Genomic DNA, 18,405 nt, shown 5'->3' with positions numbered 1-18,405 from the left:
AATATATGAAAGGAGATGAGGTGATGTGAATTAGCGCTGCTGTGGGATGGTTAGAAGCGCCGGATGTAGGATGGTGCTGGAGTGCTGGCTATAAGATGGTGGGGGTGCCTTGGGTTTGGGAAGCTGTAGGAGTCATAGCTGTGGGATTCTGTTGGAGCACTGACTGCAGAGATGATGTAGGAATGAAGACTGTGGGATGGTGAAAGAATGGTAACTGCAAGGATGGTGCGGGAGCACTGGCAGTGGGACAGCGGAGAAGGGCTGGCTGTGGAATGGTGTAGGAGCAATGACTTTCAGATGATTATTGTAAGACATTGGGTTGTTGGTTGGGGGAGTGTGAGCCCTTTGCAAGAAACAGTCGCAATCCTTGTCAGGGTGAACTACAGAAGTCACTAAGTTAAGCTGTAAGTAACCCTCTGGTAACTTGGCACAACAGCAGTCAGGCTCAACTTAGAGGCAAAGTATTTATGCAGCACTCAAACAGTAATAAAGTGAAAATATAACTCAAGAAAAATCCCACACTAATTTAGAGAAATAGAGTAAAATGCAAAACATTATTTGACACCAAAATTACAAAAATCCAACCAGTAAACCCAGAGATATGCAATTACAAAGATGTAGATAAATATAGCGCCTAAAACACTAAGTGCCACTCACGCTCTTCTGATCTTGCTAGAATGGGGGAAATCAGAAGTTCAGTCCACCCTCAATGGTGTGTGGGCCAGACACAGGGAACAGGTTAGTCCAGCGAGTCCCAAGCGGAGAGTTCAGTTCGCCATAGAGGAGGTTGCAAGGAGCAGAGTGAGCATCGGGATGGTCATCGCTGCAGTGAGAAGAGCAGGCCGGGAGTCGCAGATGGTCGTTGCTGGAGTATTGCATAGGTGGTAACTGCAGGTTGTCGATGCTGTTGTGGAAAGTGCAGATGTTGTGTTGGCTGTTGTCGCTGGTGATCGCTGTAGCTCGAAGAGTCAGATTCACCGGAGCTTTGTGTTGGTGGTCGGCGCAGGTGGCGAAATCTTGCTGTGAACGAGACCAGTCATAATTGTGAAGATCCCAAAACTTCAGGATTTCTCCATTTCTTTCAGGAGTAGCTCAACGGATGCCAACTCAACGGATGCCAACCAAGGGTCCAGGTTCAGTGATGCACTCTTGGAGATCTGGAACTCATTCCAGCAGAGGCCAGCAGTGCTCAGACAGGTCCAGTTAAAGGGCAGTGCAGCAGGTCAGCTTGGAAGTTGCAGGAAGGGAGCTGTAGCTCTGAACTGGAGGCCAGCCAGCTAACCCTTGGAGCCACTTCATGTAGCATGGGATGAAAGGAGCAGATCCAGACTTCCATTTCAGGCAGCAGGGCAGGCCTCAGGCAGCAGGGAAGGTCTCAAGCAGCATAGCAGCCCTATGGCAGTAGGCCAGTCCTTCTTTACTATCCACATGTCCAGGGTTGTACTAAAGAGATGGCCTGAGTGTTCAATATTTCTACCAGGTCCCAGCTGTGAAGTGGGCGAAACTTCTAGAATTCCCCCCCACATCTGGTACTAGAATTTCCTTCCATCCTCTGGCCCCAGGATATCTAGAGTCACACAAAATTAGTGTGAAGTTCTTTGTGTGTGTGCTGAGGCAGCTACTTTGAAGTGCAAGTGTGGTAGGTGACAGCTCTGCTCATCCCATCAGATCAGGATGTCCCATCCTGCAAACATCAAGTCCCTCTAGTGTGTGGCTGTCTGGGAGCAATAAAAAAAAAGCCCAACTGCCAACTACATCTAGTCATGTGACCCAGGATACAGGCTTCAGGTACCAAATGGTTAGGACAGGAAAATGGCAACTTTCCAAAAGTGCAACACAAAAAGATGATGGACGGAATATTGGACACTGTCAAACATTCACCTCCAGTCACAGATCTAGGTTTTATCCATTGTTATTTTGCTCACCATGCCTTTCCAGTTTGGACCCAGACATATGCAAATCAGCCTTGACCCTGTTCCCCATGGAAACAGTCCAACCCAAACTGCCAGGCCAGGTCCTCCCGGGACCGGAAAACAAGCATCCTTGGACCGGTTTCTGGCAATCACCACTCATCAGCCAGGCTAGCTTAAAATCAGTGGCGTAACGACCATGGGACTCACGTCTGGACATACCCTTTCCACTTAGGGTAAAAATGCAACACAAAAAGATGATGGACAGAATGTTGAACACGGTCAAACATTCACCCCCATTCACAGATCTGGGTTTAATCCATTGTTATTTTGCTCGCCACGCCATTCCAGTTTGGACCTAGCCATATGCAAATCAGCCATGACAATGTTCCCCATGGGAACAGTCCAGCCCAGCTAGCACAGACATGGGTCCCTTGCTCACTTTGTCACAGGATTCAAGCTAACCTGGCTGATGAGGGGTGTTACCCTGAAACTGGTCCCAGGATGCTTGCTTCTGGTCCAGGGAAGACCTGGCTTGACAGTTTGAGCTGGACTGTTCCCGTGAGGAACAGGGTAAACACTCATTTGCATATGGCTGGGTCTGAACTGAGGTGGCGAAGTGAGCTAAAGAACGATGATGGATTCAACCCAGATCTGTGACTGGGGGTGAGTGTCTGAAAGGTTTCAGCGCTCTGTCCATCATCTCCTTGTGTTTACTTTGTTTGTCCTAAGTTGGTAGGGTATGCTCAGACGTGGGTCCTTTGCTCACTTTGCCACTGGATTCAAGCTAGCCTGGCTGATGAGGGGTGTTACCCCAACACTGGTCCCTGGATGCTTGTTCCCGGTCCAGGGAAGACCTGGCTTGGCAGCTTGGGCTGGGCTGTTCCCATGAGGAACAGGGTCAAGACTGATATGCATATGGCTGGGTCTGAACTGGGGTGGCGAAGTGAGCTAAAGAACGATGACGGATTCAACCCAGATCTGTGACTGAGGGGGAGTGTCTGAATAGTTTCAGCGCTCCGTCCATCATCTACTTGTGTTTACTTTCTAAAAGTGAAATTTTCAGAATTGTGACTTAAATGACAACTTTACCATTAAAGGGAGGTTTAATTTACAATCCATTTGAGTATAAACATGACATTTCTAGCTGGTCCCAATGTAAAGTTGTCACTTATTAAATGTAATGAGGTAACCCAATGTTATCCTATGGGAGAGGTAGGCCTTGCAGTAGGGAAAAACAAATGTAAGAGTTTCACTACCAGGATATGTAAAACTTAAAAGTACATTTCCTACTTTTTAAATACTTTAAACCCTTCCCTGTGAGCTGTTTAGGGCCTACCCTAGGGTTGACTTATATCTATTCAAAAGGAAGATTTGAGCCTGGCAAAGGTTTATTTTGCCAGGTCGAAATGGCAGATTAGACTGCACACCCAAGATGCAATGGCAGGCGTTTTTAAAGGGCTACTTAAATGGATGGCACAGAAAATGCTGTAGGCCTACTAGTAGCATTTAATTTACAGGGCCTGGATACATGTAGTACCACTTTACTAGGAACTTATAAGTAAACTAAATGTACCAATGGATGTAAGAAGTACATTTTACCATGTTTAGATGAGAGAACACAAGCCCATTATCACTGGTTAGCAGTGGTAAAGTGCACAGAGTCCTAAAGCCAACAAAAACAAATTATGCAAAACAGGAGGAGTGAAGGCAAAACGTTTGGGGGTGGCGCTGCAAAGGGCCAGGTTCAACAATTATGATGTGTTGGTTATGGGATGAATGTAGGCGTGCTGACTATGGGTTAGTGTTGTAAGTCTGGCTTTTAAAAGGTATAGGAGAGCTGGCTGCACGGATTGTGTAGAAGCAGTGGCTGTGGGTTAATGTAGGAGTGCTCGTTTTGGAGATTTAGAAGGAGTGTTGGTGTGGGACGGTGTTTGAGTGCTGGTGTGAGATGGTGTAGGAGCGCTGGCTGTAGGGATAGTGTAAGACTGCTTGTTGTGGGATGGTGAATTAGTGCTGAATATGGGGTTAGTACTGAAGCACTGGCAGCGGGATGGTGATGGAGGGGCCATGGCTGCGAGATGGTGAAGGAGCCCTGACTGTCTGTTGGTGAGGGATTGCTGGCTGTGGGTTAGTGTAGTAGCGCTGAAGATGTAGTTGTGCTGGCTGTGAGGCGGTGAAGGAGCCCTGGCTGTCTGTTAGTGAAGGATTGTCAGCTGTGGGTTAGTGTAGTAGCACTGAAGATGTAAGAGTGCTGTCTGTGAGATGGTGACGGAGCCCTGGCTGTCTGTTAGTGAAGGATCGCTGGCTGTGGGTTAGTGTAGTAGCACTGAAGATGTAGGAGTGCTGTCTGTGAGATGGTGAAGGAGCCCTGGCTGTCTGTTAGTGAAGGATCGCTGGCTGTGGGTTAGTGTAGTAGCGCTGAAGATGTAGGAGTGCTGGATGTGAGATGGTGACGGAGCCCTGGCTGTCTGTTAGTGAAGGATCGCTGGCTGTGGGTTAGTGTAGTAGCACTGAAGATGTAGGAGTGCTGTCTGTGAGATGGTGACGGAGCCCTGGCTGTCTGTTAGTGAAGGATCGCTGGCTGTGGGTTAGTGTAGTAGCACTGAAGATGTAAGAGTGCTGGATGTGAGATGGTGACGGAGCCCTGGCTGTCTGTTAGTGAAGGATCGCTGGCTCTGGGTTAGTGTAGTAGCATTGAAGATGTAGGAGTGCTGTCTGTGAGATGGTGACGGAGCCCTGGCTGTCTGTTAGTGAAGGATCGCTGGCTGTGGGTTAGTGTAGTAGCACTGAAGATGTAGGAGTGCTGTCTGTGAGATGGTGACGGAGCGCTGGCTGTCTGTTAGTGAAGGATCGCTGGCTGTGGGTTAGTGTAGTAGCACTGAAGATGTAAGAGTGCTGGATGTGAGATGGTGACGGAGCCCTGGCTGTCTGTTAGTGAAGGATCGCTGGCTGTGGGTTAGTGTAGTAGCATTGAAGATGTAGGAGTGCTGTCTGTGAGATGGTGACGGAGCCCTGGCTGTCTGTTAGTGAAGGATCGCTGGCTGTGGGTTAGTGTAGTAGCATTGAAGATGTAGGAGTGCTGTCTGTGAGATGGTGACGGAGCCCTGGCTGTCTGTTAGTGAAGGATCGCTGGCTCTGGGTTAGTGTAGTAGCATTGAAGATGTAGGAGTGCTGTCTGTGAGATGGTGACGGAGCCCTGGCTGTCTGTTAGTGAAGGATCGCTGGCTCTGGGTTAGTGTAGTAGCATTGAAGATGTAGTTGTGCTGTCTGTGAGATGGTGAAGGAGCGCTGGCTGTCTGTTAGTGAAGGATCGCTGGCTGTGGGTTAGTGTAGTAGCACTGAAGATGTAGGAGTGCTGGCTGTGAGATGGTGAAGGGGTGCTGGCTAGGCGTGTTAACTGTAGGGGGAGTGTAATAGTGCTCACAGCACACAAGGATGCAGTACTTCAGCAGTAGGTGGGGTTGGAGCAGGGTCACAGGTGTAACGTTTGACTCCACCCACCACACATCCACTCACCTGCAGCGATGGCCCCCACGAGTGGAATCAGCAGAAGACCTAGGGGGTAGTTCCAGGGACCAATGATGAGTACCACCCCGAATGGATCCTTCCGGATATATGCAGTGTCTAAAGTTGTCGCCTGGAAGGAAAAAGGCACATTGCATGAGCAGAGATACCAGAGGACTTTGTCTTTAGAATCGTGGGTACTATGAGTTGCAGATCTCAATTTGGGGATTTCATTCTAGTTCCCCGTCCTCTAAATCAGACCATCTTAAAAGATAAACTTCAGCAGGGAATCAAAAGCAGCCCTGGAAAAAATGTGTTCATACTAGTCCCCATATTCCTTGGAGCAAGTGCAGGTGAGCCTGAACACTGCAAGCATGGATGCCTTCATGATCCGTTTTAAAACAATTACTAGGAAAATCATCAGTTGTGGCAGCCCACAGCAATCCCGGGAGGAGGCACTGATTTTGGACTCACTGATAAATGTGGCCAGCTGCATCAAGTATTTTTTTTCGGTCACATATGATCCAATTCACAGAAAAGGACTGTGATTGGAAAAATTCCTTTTCTTCTGTACAAATCACAAGTTGCCTTTTGGTAACAAGTTACTGAATCGCAATTTCGATTCGTGACGGACTCATTACAGATTCTTTATTTGGAAATGGCATATATTTAGGGTGTCCCATCCTAATACCAAATCTCAGGGGTAGGTATTAAGGTTTTGCATCAAACCTTTAATGTTTTACCACCCCCTAAGGAATGGATACTACATCTACATAGTAAAAGCCGTCTCCAATGCCCTGTCAGTATGGATAGAGTCCAAAACGCAACTAAGCACTTTTCATAAACATGAATGCAAAGAAGTAACATAGTCCCCAAACCTTTAATCAACATTTGCCAGGATTTCTGCACACTGCCCCCTGCTATGAGAGGTAAAAGAAATGTCAGGAAATATTCTCAAAATGACAGATAATAGATACCCATGTCAGTGCGTCCTTTGCCCCAGATTATGGGGTATGATGATCCAGTGAGCACAAAAACAAAATGTATACCAGACCCAACACCAAGGAATCATGCCTTGCATACTGGAAATAACAGAGTGGGGGTTGCCACTCTGTGGTTATATTTAGGTCATTAGGTCACAGTTTCCATAGGAAGAGCATTTTTTGTTTCGCTAACAACTTTGGCTCAGTTTTACAAATCGCCATGAGACGTTTAAAAAGAAAAGTTCATCCACTTCAGCTCTGACCTAGAAAGCTGAGCGGTGATCCTTCCATTCAGAGGCCGAGAAAAAGGGGGGTTGCAAAACATCAATTTCCCAGGTTAATTCTCATACAAAAGGTTGGAAAGGGACACAGAATAAACGACTGAATGGATTTACACCCATTTGGCAGAAAGTCAGAACTTTTCTCAGAAGGCATGCTTTTTGTTATTTGGAAATCCATACAGCCATTTTTGAGAAATTTGCATTGAAAGAGGTGACATTACAGGACTCAGGAAATAAAAATATACAGAGGGCAGGCTAAATACAGCCTGAATTCATGGTGCATTGGGTCCCAAAGGGACTGCTCCTTAATTGGCTAGTCACAACTTGGATAACTTGCTGTGGCAGCCATTATAGGTCTTGGGTCATGTTCCACATTGAAATGCATTGTAGTAAATGGCAGATTTTAACAGTCACAATCACAAGCACATATGTAGACTGATAACAGATTGTAGTCACAATCAAAACTTTTTTTGGTGCTACCGATCTAATTTTAGGTACTATGGTGTGTTTTCAGGAGATTTTTCCCACTAAAAAAGCTGATCCTTTGCTGGGATTTGATAGACCATGTATGAAAGAAAACCATTTTCTCTTATGATTTTTTAACAGAGGTTATATAATGTGCCCCAGAAACTAAAATTAGAACATGTTTTCTATACTTTTACGTTATCTTCCTCAGCTATGTGCGAATCAAGTCTGCTATTCTGTGTAAACGTACTTCCAACAGTAGCAGCACCCTGTCAGCTGATACGACAATAAATTACTTACCTGTAACTACGGTTCTCCAGTATTGGTATCTTTAAAAGATTCACATGCTTGAATCATCCCCGTCATCGCAGTGGGAGTCCCACGGTATACATATAAAAGCAGTAGATAATGTTACCATAGGCTACCATGCAATGAAGAGTCAGTGCAATAGCCTATCCACCTTCTTTTGTAAAAAGAACCAAATCCAACCAACAGCCAATCAGGCAACAGCACCCGCTAGAACAATCCCAAGAGAGGCTAGGTTCCTCAGATTTTCCAGCACAAGTGTGCAAGTATAAACCTTAGAGAATAAGGGAAGTCTCTCCAGGGAGGAGGGTGGGTTGCATGTGAATCTATGAAAGATACCAATACTGGAGAACCGTAGTGACAGGTAAGTAACTCATTTTCTTCTCCAGTATTGGATCTTTCATAGATTCACATGCTTGAATCAGAGTAGCTAGCAGTTTCAGAAACATGCATGTTTAACAGTACTGTACTATACACCTTTTCACCTTAGAGGATGGTGGGTAATAACATACATGCCACTATAAAAGCATTAATGAGATAGTACTTAGCAATATATCAATTAAATAAACATATATAAATGTATATATCAGATGAGAAAGAAGACCTCTAATAATAGAGGCTTACCTATTGAAATAGATGACGCAGGACTGCCTGTCCCACTGCTGCTTCGCTATAAGTTGCCACGTCCAGGCAATAGTGCAGCGTGAAGGTATGAACATTCTTCCAAGTAGCGACACGGCAAATCTTGTCCAGCGGGACACCAGCACAAGGAGCAGCAGAAGAAGACACTGCTCTTGTGGAATGCGCCTTGGTTTTGGTTGTACGCGGTTTACCCTCCTTTAAATGACACAATTGAATAGTAGCAGCAATCCATCATGCAACAGTTCTTTTTGTGACAGCAGATCCTAGTTTAACAGGTCCATGAGATACTAGGAGTTGATCCGTTCTGCGCAGATGCTTTGTCCTTTGCAAATAAAACTTAAGGCAACTTTTTACATCTAAAGAGTGAAGAGATTTCTCCGCTGGAGATGAAGGATGCGGAAAAAAAGTGCGCAGAATTACAGGTTCATTAAGGTGAAACACGGATGGCACCATTGGTATAAATTTGGGATTTGTTCGTAGCATCACATAATCTTCTGTGAAACGTAAGTAAGGCTCTTTAATGGTGAATTTCACTTACTCTTCTGGCAGATGTAAGTGCGAGAAGCAAAGCCAATTTCCATGAGAGAAATTTGAGCTCTATTTTGTGGATCGGCTTAAAAGGTGGTTTCAATGACTGTGAGAGGACCACATTAAGACGCCATTCTGGTGGAGGAGGCCTAATAGGAGAAAAAGTTCTGAAAAGGCCCTTCATGATCTGCTTGATGATGCGAGCAGAGCAAAGAGAAGAGGCGTCAGATGTCTGTCTATATCGGGAGAGAGCCACGAGGTGGACCCTTATTGAAGCATACGCCAGACCTGATCTTGCCAGGGATAAGAGATAAGGCAGGATTTGTTCTGGTGAAGAATGAAGAGGGTGAGTATCATTGCGATGGCACCAAGAACAAAAACGTTTCCATTTCAGTCTATATGTTTTAGTAACCGACTCAGCTCTTGCCCTGGACAAAATATCTTTACAATCCTGAGGGATAACTAAATCCTTGTATTCATTGTACTCAGGTTCCAGGCATGCAATTGAAGAGAAGCTGGGTGCCAGTGCAGAATCTGTTCCTTGTTCATCGTTAGCAGGGTGCCTGACAAAGGAAGGCGATAAGGATTGTATTATGACAGCAGGAGCAGCTCCATGAACCAGTGCTGACATGGGCAACGTGGAGCAATGAGAATGAGTTGGCACGGTTCCCGTTTAATTTTCATCAACGCTCTGGAGATCAGGGGATATTCCTGGGAGATGCTCCGCTTTGATAGTTATTTGATGCTGTAAAGTCCATTCCCATATCTTTTGAGCTTCCAAAGATAGGATCGGTGATCTTGTTCCTCCCTGCTTGTTTAGATAATGCATGCAGGTGGTGTTGTCCGTGCGTATGAGGACTGAGGATGCTCCTATCCTTGGGAGGAATGACTGGAGGGCTAGAAAATTGCCCGTAGTTCAAAATTGATATGCATTTTGGAGAGAGAAAGACTCCATTTGCTGCTTATTTGGAGGTCTTGTAGATGTGCTCCCCAGCCTTCCAAAGATGCATCTGTTGTCAGAACAAACTCTGGAAGAGGAGAAAGGAATAACAGTCCCAGAGAGAGATTGTGGGGAGATTGCCACCAAAGAAGTGCATCCTTCATGATCGGAGTTATCCGAACTATGTCATCGAATGATCCTGTTATTTGAAGCCATTGGGCGTCCAACTTCTCTTGAAATGGTCTCATCCTTAGTCGAGCTTGAGGTACCATGAGAATGGTGGAAGACATCATCCCAAGAAAGAATTTGAGGCGAGGTACAGAAGCGCACTTTCTTCTGAAATAGATAAGATGGCGTTCAGTCTTTCTGTTGACAAGTATACCTTGTTTTTGAGAGTGTCTATTAGTGCTCATAAAAACATTAACCGATGAGAAGCAACTAGAATGAATTTTTGAAGATTGACTGCCAGCCATAGAGAACAAAATAGTTGCAGGCAGAAAGAGAAGTATTTTGAAGCCTGACGAAGAGAAGGAGCTTTCACCAGCCAATCATCGAGGTATGGGAAGATCTGTAGGCCTTTCATCTGAAGGAATACTGCCACGGGAGCAAGGCACTTGGTGAAAGCCCATGGAGCTGAGCGAAGGCCAAAGGGGAGGATCTTGAATTGATAATGTGCGCCTGCCACAGAGAAACGTAGAAACTTTCGATGTTTGGGGTGGATAGGGATATGGAAGTAGGCGTCTTCCAGATTCAGGCTTGCTAAAAAATCTGAATGGTTCAAAAGTTGTAAAATCTCCTGAAGAGTAACCATGCGAAAGGATTTCTTCAGCAGGTATTTGTTGAGTTTCCTGAGGTCTAAAATGGGATGCCATTCCCACAATTACTTCGTTTTTATCAGGAAAAAGCAAGAGAGGAAACCTTTTCCTCTCTGAAAGCGTGGAACACATTCTTTTGCTCCTTTTTGAAGCATTATAAAAGCCTCCTCCTTTAACAACTGAAGATGGGGTGGTGTTGATCTTTGAGGCAGGTGATGAGGTGGCATTGTGGTAAACTCTAAGGTATGGCCATACCTTACTATATCCAGGACCCATTTGTCTGATGTTATTTTTCGCCATTGATGCAGGAAATGTGAGAGAGGGGTTTTCTTCAGACAAGACAGAGGAGCGGCTGGCGGCAAAGCGGCATCACTGTTTACGGCCCAAATCTCTGGGTTGAGCCTGTTGCTTTTGTCTAGGCTGTCTGGAGTAAGCAGCCTGTGGTGATGCACGGTATTGCTGTTGCTGCCGGTAGGACGGCCGGTAAGAGGTGTAAGTACGAGGCTGGTATCTTTGATAACCTCCTCAAAAAGAATAATTTCCTCTGCCACGTGCTCCACGGAAGGGGGTCTTTCTATATTGGAGCGTTCCTAGAACCTTAGCCTTGTCCGTATCTGTTTTGATGGTTTGCAAAGCGTCATCAATATGCTTGCCAAAGAGTGTTTGACCATCAAATGGCATATCCAAGATTTTGCTCTGTACCTCAGGGCGGAACATAGTTGCTTTCAGCCAACCCTGGAGTCTCAGGACAGCGGCTCCAGCAAGCTGGCGAAAAGCTAAGGAAGCAATATCCATGGAAACATCAATAACTCCGGATGCTGACCTTTCCCCTTCAAGCAGGATTTTTCTTGCTTCCAACCTTTTATCCTCCGGAAGGAGATCTAAGAAATGAGCAATGTCCGACCACATCTGTCAATCATACCCGGCTAAAATCGCAAGAGCGTTGGCAGCTCAAACAGTTGCTCCTGATGTGGTTGTTGTAGTCGTCGTCGCCGTCAGGGTTGCCGTCGACTGAGGTCGACGGCGGTGCAGCAATCGTCACTGGAAGCGTCGTCGACGGGACCGTCGTCGAGTCTGTCATTGGCAATGGAGATTTTTTCGACGATGAGGAAGGAGAAACTTGTTTAGAGGATGGTTTTTGCGTCCACGGTGATCCTGAAATTAACGCCATTGGTGATACAAGCTTCTTTGAGACAGATATTTTCATGGATTGGATAGAAGAATATTTATCTTTCTTATGGCTTTTCTCCTCGGTAGGAAATGGAAGCTTTCCTTTTTGTGAGGTGCCTTCCTCTTCATGAGGAGACCTTTTTGAAGTCTTCTTCTTGGAAACTTCAGGAGATTCAAGAGATCTCTCTCTCCTTTTAGGTGTTTCCTTTGAAGACAGTGAGGTAGAGTTCTCCTCATCCTCAGAGACAATATCAGATTTTGACTTAAGTTTTTGTAGCCAAATCAATAATCTACCCTCCCTATCCTTGAGGGTTTTTGTAGAGAAGGCTCTACAGATTTTGCAGTCTTTTACCTTGTGTTGAGGGTAAAGGCAGTAGATGCAGCTTTTATGTGGATCCTCAGCATGCAGCCTATTTTTTCCACATGATCCACACAACCTGAAGAGACTTTTTTTCGAAGATGCCAACATATTGGAGAGAAAACTGCTAGAAAACTGGATAACCAGAGAAAAACTGAGCAGAGCTCAGGGAGACTCCCTTTCACACAACGTGCAGTAGCAAATCTGAGGAACCTAGCCTCTCTTGGGGTTGTTCTAGAGGGTGCCGACGCCTGATTGGCTGTTGGTTGGATTTGGTTCTTTTTCCAAAAGAAGGTGGATAGGCTATTGCACTGACACTTCATTGCATGGCAGCCTATGGTAATTCTATCTACTGCTTTTATATGTATACCATGGGACTCCCACTGCGACGATGGGGATGATTCAAGCACGTGAATCTATGAAAGATCCAATACTGGAGAACCAGTGTTCTACTGCAGCTTCCCACAATGTAATAATAAACAACTAGAGCGCTAACATTCTGTATGTATGACAGAAGTGTGGCACGGCAGAAGCCATCTTAATGAAAATAATGTTGTAACACCTAAAGCATTTCATTTAGGTATCAACAAAATGAAGTTGTTATTTGTGATTAACAAGTTACTTACTTTCAGTAACGCCTTATCTAGCTGCACATTCCTTACCTTAGAATTATCCCCCGGCATCACACTGGATCTTGAAATTTTTTCGTGAGCAGTATCCCTGTTCACTGGTAGATGGCGTTGATCGGCTCCATAAGGCGTCGTCAGCGCCGGATGTGAGGCACTGTATTGCTCATGCAGCTATGCCCTCACCTGTGGTACAGTGCACCCTGCCTTAGGCATGTGAGGCCTGCTACTCAGGTGACTTACCTATGCCACAGGCAGTGTTTGTGGGCATGGCACACAGGGATGTGTGCCATGTCGACTCTTAAGATTTATCTGCCTCAAAACACACAGTCTGCAATGGTAGTGTATATGTGTCAGGTGAGGGGTCTCTGAGGGTGGCAAAATACATGCTTAGATACCCTCTCTGGTAACAAAACCCTTGGTACTGTGGTACCTATTACAAGGGACTCACATGTGGGCCAGAGGTGTGCCAACTGTGGAGACAAAGGTACAGTTATGGGAAAGAACACAGGCACTGGGAACCTGGTTAGCAGGAACCCAGTGCAGATTCAGCCAAAGTGCATCATATATCAGGCAAAAAGTGGGGAGTAACCATACAAAAAGAGGCACTTTCCTACAGTCGCTGGAGCATGAGCCTGCACCAGAATCTGTTTACACTCTTGCGATAGATCCAAATTGCTAAGTTCCATGTGGTCAGGTACCATGCTGTCAAGTTCAGCGACTTGGAATGGTGATAAGGAGTCTCTCCTTGATCTCTGGACAATATCCTGTGATGCACATTTAAAGGAATGGGTGGACATGCTGCCAACTGTAGCAGCTTGCTGTACCAGTACTGGTGAGGCTACGCTGCAGCAATAAGGATCAGAGTGCAATGTTCAACCTTCGCATTCTGGGGATAACGGGAAAAGGAGGAAAGGTGTAGGCAAATATATTGTCCAACTGATTGCCCATTGTCCCTGGATGCCATGACCTGCTTACGAAGCAGGCCCTTTCTTGTGGTGTTCTGAGTGGCAAACAGATTGATTGTGGGATGACCTCGCTGATTGAAATTTAATCTACCTGTTTCTGTTCTAGTTCCCACTCTTAACAATCTATCATTTGCCAGCTAAGCACATCCGCCTGATCGTTTTGGCAGCCTAGCAGATGTTCCACAGCAACGTCAATCCTGTAAGAAAAGCCAAGTTACACAGCAGCAAAACTTCTTCTGAAAGGGCCCTGAATTGCATCCCTCCTTGCTTGGCTAGGTAGAACATGCATGTTATGTTGTCTGTTCTGATTAGTACTGACTGACCTGCCAATCTGGGAAGGAACACCTGTAAATCTAGTTTTATTGAGCAGAGTTTCAACACACTGACATGGAGCTTCTTCTCAGCATCTGACCAAAGGCCTCTGGTTGAAAGCTCTTGTAGGTGGGCTCCCCATCTGTCCATGGACGCATCCGTGCTGAGTAATAACCTTTCTGTTATTGGCGGGAAAGAAAGACCTACATTTAGGTTTTCTGGAACTCTCCAACAGATCAGAGCTCATTTCATGTGCCCTGTGGCGCAGACCATATCTTTCCATGAGCCTTCCACCTGTTACCGTGGCAAATCCAGCTCTTGCTAAACAAGTCTCATACGAAGCCTGCAAAACTGAATGAGATCTAAACTTGATGCCATCATACCTATCAGGGACTTGTATTGCCTCACTTTGACTGATTGCTTTCCAGCAATATTCTTTGACATTGTCTGTAACTTTCGCTTTCTTTCTGCCGATGGAAAGGATTTTCCCAACTGAATGTTAAGTATTGCTCCGAGAAACTGGATCTTTGTTTGAGGTACCAATAATGACTTTGCTCTGTTCAAAGTGAGAACTAGTCTATGGAAAAGATTGATGCAGGTATTCTTGGAAGCTCTTGCTTTTTCTCTGGATGGCGCTTTGACTAACCAGTCATCTAGGTATGGGAACATCTGGTGACATTCTGTTCTGAGGAAATGGCAACTGGAGCAAGACAATATGGTGAATATTCTCATCGCTGATTTGAGCCCAAAAGGGGGCACGTTGAACTGATAGTGCTGAATTACTATTGAGAATTGAAGGTACTTCCTGTGTTTTCGATGAATAGGTATGTGGAAGTCAGCATCCCGGAGGTCCAGGGAGACAGTAAAAAAAAACAATCAAGAGGACTTCTTGCAGAGTAAGCATCCAAAATTACTGTTTCTTTAGAAAGGAGGAATTCATAATCTATATCAAAGCCAGTGATGGTGAAAGAAATGGCGCTGAACGCAAAAAATTCATACTTTTGCACTGTCTTGGGTCAGAAGGGCAGGTGGTATTCAGGACATTGCCCCCAGGTTACTCCATCAGATAACCAGGGTTTTATTGATGTGTATGCAGAGGCACTATTGAGGATGGAACTGAGATTCAAGCAAACTACCAGCATCGCTTTGAATAGATTTAAATTCAACACTAGAGCGCAGAGGGAAGGAGAGACATTAGACGAATTTCTTATGGCTCAGAGAACTTTATCCATGACTTGTAATTTCGGTCCTATAACGGATGAAATGATTAGGGACCAAATAATTGTTCACGTTAAGAGCAAAAAAATACTACAATTGTGGGTCATGGGATTTCTTATCCATGGCAAAAGCTCTAGAGCAATCAGAAAAATGGATGTCTACAGTTAAAGCCACTAGTATACAAATGGATGGTTCTGAGGATGTGTGCGTTGTGAAGCATTCTAATGATGAGAACAACATGGGTGGCACGCATCCCACCTACTCTGGAACTTTTAGGAAAACAGATAAGCCAGAGAGGGGTGGTGTGTGTTATAAGTGTGGGAGCAACACACACATCACTTCTTGTCCTTGATGTCCTGCCATTAATGGAGAGTGTAAAAAATGTGGCAGCATGGGGCATTTTGTACGTGCGTGTATGATGTAAAAAAAACCCTATTCAAATGCAAGGCAAGGTCTCCTATGCTGCGGGAGTGCTGGAGAGGAGATCATGTACTGAATGTGGGACAGTTGCAGTGTGTAGTAAAGGCATCGTTTTGTCCATTCAAGAGGGTGTGGATGGTGAGAGTGATCAAGTAGTTAATCCTTATAAATGTATAGTTTGTGTTGCTGTTGTAGTATTAGAGTTTATGGCAGATTCTGGTTCCCCCTGGAATATAATTTCTCAACTGTACTTTCTGGAAAAATTTGAGGGAGTATTTGACATCAATTGTTTACAACCTTCAGACATAACTGAGGAGAGCTTCGATGGTTCCACCATTGACATGGATGGATATGTAAATGTAAACTTGGAGTTCAAGAATAGATTGGCCGAAGTCACACTCAATGTGGCCATCAAGGGTGTGAGTGTGTTGGGGTAGAAGGATCAATAAAAGTTCGGAATTATCTTAAATCCTTGTTCTGGTGAACCTGTGTCTTTGATTAATGAGGAGTATGAGGAACATGTGTTGTGCCTGGATGAAAGGCATATAGAAGGGCATGAAGAAAAATTGAATATAAAATGTTTTCCTGGGGTTTTCAGTGACAAACTGGGATCATTAAAAGACTTTGTGTATAGAATCTAGCTGAAAAGTAATGCTGTTCTATTGAGACAGAAATTAAGAGGAGTACCCATTAAAGGAAGGTAAGAAATGAGAACAATGCTGAATAATTTGGTGGAAGAGGGAATCATAGAAGAGATAGAGTTAGCTGAGTGGCTTTCCCCCCATTGTTTTGGCTTGCAAAACAGATCAGAAATTGAGGTTGTGTGTTGATTTGGGGCACTTAATGCCAATATATTAGTTGACAGTCACCCTCTGCCTAATATCAACAAGGTGGTGTCCATGTTGGAGGGTGCCAGCATATTTTCTACCCTCAATCTCAGATCAGCATAATACCAAATTGAACTAGCTGAGGAGTCCAAACAATTTACAGCATTCATCACACCGCAAGGTCCGTATCAATTTAACAGGATTCCTTTTGGTTTGGCCTCAGCAGCCTCTGTGTTCTAGGGAACTATGTTCCATTTGTTTAGAGATGTGAATGATTTTGTAATATGTTTCCAGGATGACATTTTGATATTTTGTAAGAATAAGGAACAGCATCTTCAACACATATTTGAAGTGGGTAGTAGGTTGGAGAACTGTGAGTTGACTCTGAAGGCTTCTAAATGTAAAATATGTAAAAAAATCTGTTGAATAACTTGGTCACACTCAGTCCAGTGATGTGTAGTGCCAAAAAAATCTAATGTTTATGCTATTATCAATTCACCAACTCCTGTTAACAAAGAACAACTCTTATCTTTTGCTGGCAAGTGTGAGTATTATAGCAAACTTATTAAGGATTTTGCCACCAAGATGGAGCCATTAGGGAACTATTAAGACAAAAAGCCAATTTTGTGTGGTTCGAAAGACAGCAATCAGCATTTGAAAACATAAAACATGAGCTTGTGAGGGCTCCCACCTAAAACCTTTTTGCATGGGAAAAGAGTGAGTGATAACAGTAAAAGCCAGTATGTATGGAGTGGGAGGAGTACTGTCCCAGAGGTGTGACCAGGAGGAATAGAATGTGGCGTTTGCTTCACAGACTCTTAATGACAGAGAGAGAAGGTATGCTGTTATTGAGAGGGAACTTGTGGCATGTGTTTGGGCGATTGAGCACTATAGGAATTATGTGTGGGGTAACACATTTATGTTAAGGAGGGGTCACAATCCTTTAGTTAATATATTGTCTCCTGGTGGAAGATGGAATTCCACTGTGTGCATTGCCAGGCTTACCTCAAGACTACAGGAATACACCTTCAGAACAGAATTAGTCACAGGAAAGATAATGCTACCTCTGACTTTTTGACACTCTTACCGTGCCAACAAACTGATGAGGAAGGTGTTATGAGTGAGTGTGACATGGTTGCTACCAGTAGAGACTTAGTGCCAAGGGAAGGCTGGCCCAAACAGAAGAAGGTAATGTCGGAGTGTTTGTCTATGTTCAAGGTGGCAGATGAATTGGAGGTGGAGGGTGATCTTTTATTCATGGAAGGAAAATGCATCTCTCCCAGTGGGGTGCAGGAAGTTATTCTTAAGTTGGCTCACAAAGAACATCCAGGAATGTCAGCCATGAATCAATTGTTTCACGCATACTTTTGGTGGCCTAGAATAGACAGTGGATAGGACGGTGATTGAGTGTGAAGTGTGTGCCTGCAGTGAGAAAATGTTATAAGTCAGCACAATTTTATTTTCTAACTGTAACCGGTAAAGTTTGAGAGTGAGTGCATGAGTGTCTCAGTGTATGTGTGAGTGTCTGAGTGGGTCTGTGGCTGGGAGCATAAGTCTCTCACTGGGTGTGAGTGGGTGCCTGAGTGTCTGACTGGGTCTGTGAGTGGGTGCATGAGTGTGAGTGTCTGAGTAGGTGAGTGAGAGTGTCTGAGTGGGTTTGGGAGTGCCTCAGTGAGTGTGTGTCAGACTGTGAGTAAGTGAATGAGTATCTGAGTGGGTGCATGTGTCTCTGAGTGGGGCTGTGAGTGGGTGTGTGAGTCTTTGAGTGGGCCTGTGAGTCAGTGCATGAGTCTTTGAGTATGTCTGTGAGTGGGTGTGACAGAGTATGAGTGGTTCTGTAAGTGGGTGCATGAGTGTCTGAGTGGGTCTGTGAGTGGGTATACATGACTGAGTAGGTCTGTGATTGGGTGCATGAGTGTCTGAATGGGTCTGTGAGTGGCTGTGAGAGTGTCGGAGTGGTTCTGTGAGTAGGTGTACGAGTGCCAGAGTCGGTCTATGAGTGCTTGTGAGAGTGTCTGAGTAGGTCTGTGAGTGTGTGGGTGAGTGTCTGAGTGGTTCTGTTAGTGGGTGTATCAGTGTCTGAGTGGATCTGTCACAAGGTGTGTGAGTTCCTGAGTTTCTGAGTGGGT

At 44.9% G+C, this 18,405-nt stretch overlaps 1 pseudogene across 1 annotated transcript in view; it reads right to left on the bottom strand.

Moving 5' to 3' along the window:
- LOC146839544 (aldehyde dehydrogenase family 3 member B1-like) overlaps positions 1-18,405 on the bottom strand; it is a 386,047-nt pseudogene that overhangs the window by 143,266 nt on the left and 224,376 nt on the right. The window contains exon 4 of the transcript XR_014981105.1: positions 5,430-5,550. The product of XR_014981105.1 is annotated as an aldehyde dehydrogenase family 3 member B1-like (transcript). The remainder of the gene's footprint in view (positions 1-5,429; positions 5,551-18,405) is intronic.

Source organism: Triturus cristatus, chromosome 4_1 (genome assembly GCF_964204655.1).
Source record: "Triturus cristatus chromosome 4_1, aTriCri1.1, whole genome shotgun sequence".
In the NCBI taxonomy this organism is placed as follows: Eukaryota; Metazoa; Chordata; class Amphibia; order Caudata; family Salamandridae; genus Triturus; species Triturus cristatus.
Note: the sequence above shows the minus strand (reverse complement) of the source record. Positions and strands in the feature narration are given on the sequence as shown.